At 41.9% G+C, this 6,846-nt stretch overlaps 1 pseudogene; it reads right to left on the reverse strand.

Moving 5' to 3' along the window:
* Nucleotides 1–5,486: 5,486 nt before the first annotated feature.
* Nucleotides 5,487–5,550, reverse strand: LOC112132864 (U6 spliceosomal RNA; annotated as a pseudogene).
* Nucleotides 5,551–6,846: the final 1,296 nt, after the last annotated feature.

Below are 6,846 nucleotides of genomic sequence, written 5' to 3' on the forward strand. Positions count from 1 at the left end.
AGAGAAGGCATGCATTTAATTCTTATCAGCATGAACATGTTTATTTCTACCTAATATAGTTTTGGAGATTTAAATCATCCAAAATGTCCTGTATTTTATGAAATGAAATAAAGATGAAAGAGCTTAACATTGCTAGTTATTAGGGATAATGCAAATTTAAAACACAACAAGATACCACTATCTGCCTTCTAGAGTGGCTAAAATTAAAGTATAAAACAAACAAACAAACAAACAAAAAACCAGACAGCACCAAGTGCTGATGAGGATTTGGATCAATAATGCAAAATGATAGCTACTTTGGGAAAGGGATTTGTCAATTTCTTACAAAGCTAAACATACAGTTAGCATAGGACCCAGAAATCCCACCCCTGTTGGATGAATAACCCAGAAGTACATCAACTCAACTAGTAAATTGATAAACAAATTGTGGTATCTCTAAACAATGGAATACTACTCAAATGAAAAGGAATAAAGCTACTGATACATGCAACAACTTGGGTGAGTCTCAAAAGTATCATGTGAATGAAAGAAGCCAGACATAAAAGGCGATATTTCATTTACACGGTATTTTGAAAAAGGCAAAAAACTATAGGGGCAGAAAGCAGATTAGTGGTTGTCTGTGGCTGGGTGTGGGTGAGAATTTTCTACAAAGGGGTATGAAGGAATTTTGTGGGGTGATGAAACTGATATCTTGATTGTGGTGGTGGTTATAGAACGGTATCCTCCAAAACTCATTGAATGTATGCTGTAAAAAGATAAATTATATTCTGTGTAAATTATACTTCAATACACCTGACTTTTTTTTTTTGTTTTTTTTGAGATAGAGTCTTGCTCTGTTGCCCAGGCTGGGGTGCAGTGGCGTGATCTCGGCTCACTGCAACCACTGCCTCCCAGGTTCAAGTGATTCTCATACCTCAGCCTCCCAAGTAGCTGGGACTACAGGCATGCACCACCATGCCCTGCTAATTTTTGTATTTTTAGTACAGATAGGGTTTTGCCACTTTGGCCAGCCTGGTCTCGAACTCCTGACTTCAAGGGATCTGCCTGCCTTGGCCTCACAAAGTGTTGGGATTACAAGCATGAGCCACTGTGCCCAGCCAATAAACCCAACTTAAAAAAACAAACAAAAAACAAAACAAAACAAAAAAAAACTAAGGTATTATTTATTTGAGACAGGGTCTTGCTCTGTTGCCTAGGCTGGAGTGCAGTGGTGCAATCATAGCTCACTGAAGCCTCGATCTCCCTGGCCCCAGCAATCCTCCCACCTTCCGAGTAGCTGGGACTGCAGGCTTGTGCCACCACGCCCAGCAAATATTTTTTATTTTTAGTGGAGACAGGGTCTCACTATTTTGCCCAGATTGGTCTTGAACTCTTGAGCTCAAGTAATTCTCCTGCCTCGGCCTCCCAAAGTGCTGTGATTTCAGGTGTGAGCCACCATGCCTGGCCCTAAGATTTTTTTTTTAATATAATATTTCTATCACCTATATTAATGTCAGCTAATATTTATTGAGTATTTAATATGTACTAGCCATTGGGCAGTATATAACACACACATGTGTGTGTGTGTTTACACATGAGATGATGATTTAAAATATGTTAGATGATTATTATGTGTATTAGATTATTTTATATACGCATAGATAGATATTAGAATGATTAGTAGATGAAACTAAGGCTCAGAAAGGTGGAGTAACTTGCTCTGGGTCACAGAAGCAGTAAGTGACAGTGCTGGGATCTGAGCCCAGTCTCTCTGATTTCAGAGCCATCCCAGCTTGCTGCCTTAGTTCAAAGTGTAAGCATAGACAACTCGCATATAGCTAGTCAGGGTTTCTCAGCCTTGGCACTATTGACATTTTGGGCGGGATAATTTTTTGTTTGGGGGGTATTCTGTGCATTGTAGGATGTTTAGCAGCATCCCTGGCCTCCACCCACTAGACGCCAGTAATGCCCCTTCAGATGTAACAACCAAAAATATCTCCAGACATTGCCAAATAAACGATGGGGCAAAGCAGTCTCCACACCCAATTAAAAACACTGAGATTTTAGTGCGCAAGACTTCCCAAGAGAAGACTCGCATGGAACCACTGAGAATATGGAAGATCCAGATAATAAATATGGTGTATTTGGGTAGCTGGGTTGATGACGTAATTGTAGCACTTGGGTCCTGGGTAAATCCCTAGAAGTTAATTAATTCTGCCTAAAGCTTATGTGAATAAATATTTATGCACATGGACATAGAAACACAAAGATGGAACTATAATGTTTCATGAAAAATACCCATGCCAAAATGCACGTTTTTTCCTCTTTTGCAGTCACCCTGGGAGGCTTTATGCTTCTGCCAGAGGTACCTCATTCCCCAGGATGGTGCCAGGCCTGCCTTTGGGACCAACCACTACTTTGAATTCTCTACCTGTGGCAAGTCTTCATCCTTTTGGAAACAACTAGAAGTTACCAAGGATGATGAGCACGGTGGACAATCAAATTAGGTGATCATGTTATGTTTTTTTCCCCCAAAGAAGACATGACCGTGAAAAAGTAAGACTGATCTTTCTGTGCAGTTTATTCAATGATTATTGTACATTGGTGATTTCCTTAAACAAATCATACAATAATAATACTAACTACCAGTCCCTGAGCACTTACAATGTGCCCTGCAGTCTGCAATATTCATCTCATGGAATCATAAGAATTATCTGACCTATCACCATACACAAAAATTAATTCAAAATCATGAACTTCCTAAATGTGAGCTAAAATCATAAAACTCTTAGAAGAAAAATCAGTGTAGATCTTTTTGACCTTGGATTAGGCAATAATTTCTTAGATATGACACTCAGAGCATAAGCAATTAAAAACATATAAATTGGGACCAGGAACAGTGGCTCACACCTGTAATCCCAACACTTTAGGAGGCCAAGGCGGGTGGATCACCTGAGGTCAGGAGTTCAAGACCAGCCTGGACAACATGGCAAAACCTCGTCTCTACTAAAAATACAAAAAAATAGCCAGGCGTGGTGGTGGGCACCTGTAATCCCAGCTACTTGGGAGGGTGAGGCAGGGAGAATTGCTTGAATCCGGGAGGTGGAGGTTGCAGTGAGCCAGATAGTGCCACTGCACTCCAGCCTGGGTGACACAGCAAGACTCTATCTCAAAAATAAAATAAAATAAAATAAATAAAAAAGAAACTACATAAGTTGCTGAAGGTCTTATAGTAAATAAGAGTGGTAACATTTGAAATTAACCTCTAGGCCACTGGGTCTCAACCAGCAACAAGCAGCATCAGCAATGCCTGGAAATTTGACAGAAATCCACATTATCAGAACCTATCCAAGATTTACTGAATCAGATATTCTGCGGTTCTCGAATTGGGGTGGGGCCTAGTAATTTGTGTTTCAATATGCCTTGCAGATAACTGAAGCAGCCAAAGTTTGAGAAGCACTGTGCTGTGCTAGGTGATACTGCCACTCAGAGCCTAAACTAAGGCAGGTGTGTTAAAGATGAAAGCTGAAGACAGATTGGAGAATTATTTAGAAAGTTAAGAGCTCTGGGGCCAGGTGCGGTGACTCACGCCTGTAATCCCAGAACTTTGGGAGGCCGAGGTGGGTGGATCACCTGAGGTCAGGAGTTCGAGACTAGCCTGGCCAACATGGTGAAACCCCACCTCTACTAAAAATACAAAAATTAGCCAGGCGTAGTGGCAGGTACCTGTAATCCTAGCTACTCTGTAGGTTGAGGCAAAATAATTGCTTGAACCCAGGAGACAGAGGTTGTAGTGAGCTGAGGTCACGCCATTATACTTCAGCCTGGGCAACAAGAGCGAAACTCTGTCTCAAAAAAAAAAAAAAAAAAAAAAGAAGAAGAACTAAAAAGAGGTCTGGCTGGGCATGCCATAATCTCAGCACTTTGGGAAGCCAAGGCAGGTGGATCACTTGAGGTCAGGAGTTTAAGACCAGCCTGGCCAACATGGTGAAACCCCATCTCTACTAAAACTACAAAAATTAGCTAGGCTTGGTGGTGGGTGCCTGTAATCCCAGCTACTCAGGAAGCTGAGACAGAAGAATTGCTTGAACCCGGGAGATGGAGGTTGCAGTGAGCCGAGATTGTGTTACTGTTCTTCAGCCTGGGCAACAGAGCGAAACTTCATCTCAAAAAAAGAAAGTTAAGGGTTCTGTTTAAAAGGCAGCTGGGATTACAGGCATGTGCCACCATGCCTGGCTAATTTTTGTATTTTTAGTAGAGATGGGATTTCACCATGTTGGCCAGGCTAACGCCTGACCTCAAGTGATCCGCCTACCTTGGCCTCCCAAAGTGCTGGGATTACAGACGTGAGCCACTGTGCCCAGCCAAGTATGCAGTTTCTCTTGGCCTGTTTCCTCTTCTGTATAATGCTGATACAAGCCTTACCTTTGAGAGCTGTATTACATGAGATTATACAGGTAAAGTTTTTAGCATGTTAAGCCTGGACAAGTAGGGGCTTAAAAAAGGGTAGTTTTTTAGGCCCACATCATCTCTCTCCTGGACTCACTACTGGTCTTCTCCATCCCTGATCATCCCATCCAAGAGATTTGTTTCTATCTCTGACCCCAACTATCTAACTTTCAGCTCTCTTACTCCATTTTGCTCACCCTCAGTTGTATTGAGGGTTTGGCCCTTTTATTATCTCCCGTTAGCCCCATCCGCTCCTGCATTCTGAATGGGATTTCTCTCCTCTCTGGCTAGACCACAGGTCTGTCCCTTTTGCCAGTGCCATTGATTTCCTTGACCCATATTCTTTGCAGTGCTGACCTTAGGAAACCTTGAGCTTATTGCGGTTATTTGTTGGCCTTCCCACATTCCACCTGAGCTGCTGGATGCTGCTGGAGAAAGTGATGTAACAAGCTGCTCCTTATGGGTCTAATCTCAGAGTCCTCAAGCTGCTCTTAATCTCTTTATTTTCCCGTTTGAATGCAGCCATTTCAAACCTTCTCCAAACTCTTCCGACTTCCTAACACAGCACCCTCCCGCTTCCTCTCAGCAGGTGATCTCATGGTTTACAGAGGAAATAAAAGCGTCTATTGACTTCCTGCCGCTGCTTCCACGGATTGACCTCCATCTACCCTTGTCCTCTCTTCTGCCCCTTTGCCTAATACTTCTATTGTGCTTGGGGCCCCTTTTTCAGGCCTATAACTGCCCCATACACCTTTTTTTTTTTTTTTTGAGACAAGGTCTCACCCAGTCACCTAGGCTGCAGTGCAGTGGCGTGATCATAGCTTACTGCAGCCTTGATCTCTTGGGCTCAAGCCATCCTCCCACCTCAGCCTCTCAAGCAGCTGGAACTACAGGCTCACATCACCATGCCCCACTAATTTTTTATTGTTTTGTGGAAATGGGGTCCCACTATGTTGCCAGGCTGGTCCCAAACTCCTGAGCTCAAGTGATCCTCCCTCCTCAGCCTTCCAAAGTGCTGGGATTACAAGTATGAGCCACCACACCCAGCCGGGCCTAATAGGGGGTATGCTAATCTTTTCTGTATCGTTCCAATTTTAGTATATGTGCTGCTGAAGTGTGCACTCTAATGCCTTTAAAAAATATTATTATTATTATACTTTAAATTCTAGGGTACAAGTGCACAATGTGCGGTTTGTTACATAGGTATACATGTGCCATGGTGGTTTGCTGCACCCATTAACTCATCATTTACATTAGGTATTTCTCCTAATGCTATCTCTCCCTCAGCCCCCCATACCCCAACAGGCCCCGGTGTGTGATGTTCCCTGCCTTGTGTCCTCATTGTTCAACTCCCACCTATGAGTGAGAACATGCGGTGTTTGGTTTTCTGTCCTTGTGATAGTTTGCTTAGAATGATGGTTTTCAGCTTCATCCATGTGCCTGCAAAGGACATGAACTCATCCTTTTTTATGGCTGCATAGTATTCCATGGTGTATATGTGCCACATTTTCTTACCCAGTCTATCATTGATGGACATTTGGGTTGGTTCCAAGTCTTTGCTATTGTGAATAGTGCAGCAATAAACATACGTGGACATGTGTCTTTATTGTAGAATGATTTATAATCCTCTGGGCTCATGCCCAGTAATGGGATTGCTGGGTCAAATGATGTTTCTAGTTCTAGATCCTTGAGGAATCGCCACACTGTCTTCCACAATGGTTGAACTAATTTACACTCCCACCAACAGTGTAAAAGCATTTCTGTTTCTCCACATCCTCTCCAGCATCTATTGTTTCCTGACTTTTTAATGATCACCATTCTAACTGGTGTGAGATGGTATCCCATTGTGGTTTTGATTTGTATTTCTCTGATGACCAGTGATGATGAGCATTTTTGCATATGTCTGTTGGCTGCATAAATGTCTTCTTTTGAGAAGTGTCTGTTCATATCCTTTGCCCACTTTTTGATGGGGTTATTTTTTTCTTGTAAATCTGTTTAAGTTCTTTGTAGATTCTGGATATTAGCCCTTTGTCAGATGGGTAGATTGCAAAAATTTTCTCCCAGGTAGGTTGCCTGTTCACTCTGATGATAATTTCTTTTGCCATGCAGAAGCTCTTTAGTTTAATTATATCCCATTTGTCTATTTTGGCTTTTGTTACTATTGCTTTTGGTGTTTTAGTCATGAAGTCTTTGCCCATGCCTATGTCCTGAATGGTATTGACTAGGTTTTCTTCTAGGGTTTTTATGGTGTTAAGTCTTACATTTAAGTCTTTAATCCATCTTGAGTTAATTTTTGTATACGGTGTAAGGAAGGGATCCAGTTTCTTTCTTTAATCTCTTTTTTCTATACATGCCTATCCAATAACTTTAATTTATTCTTATTTTTATTATTTTCTTTAGAGATAGGGTCTCACTCTG

Source organism: Pongo abelii, chromosome 2 (assembly GCF_028885655.2).
Source record: "Pongo abelii isolate AG06213 chromosome 2, NHGRI_mPonAbe1-v2.0_pri, whole genome shotgun sequence".
NCBI lineage: Eukaryota > Metazoa > Chordata > Mammalia > Primates > Hominidae > Pongo > Pongo abelii.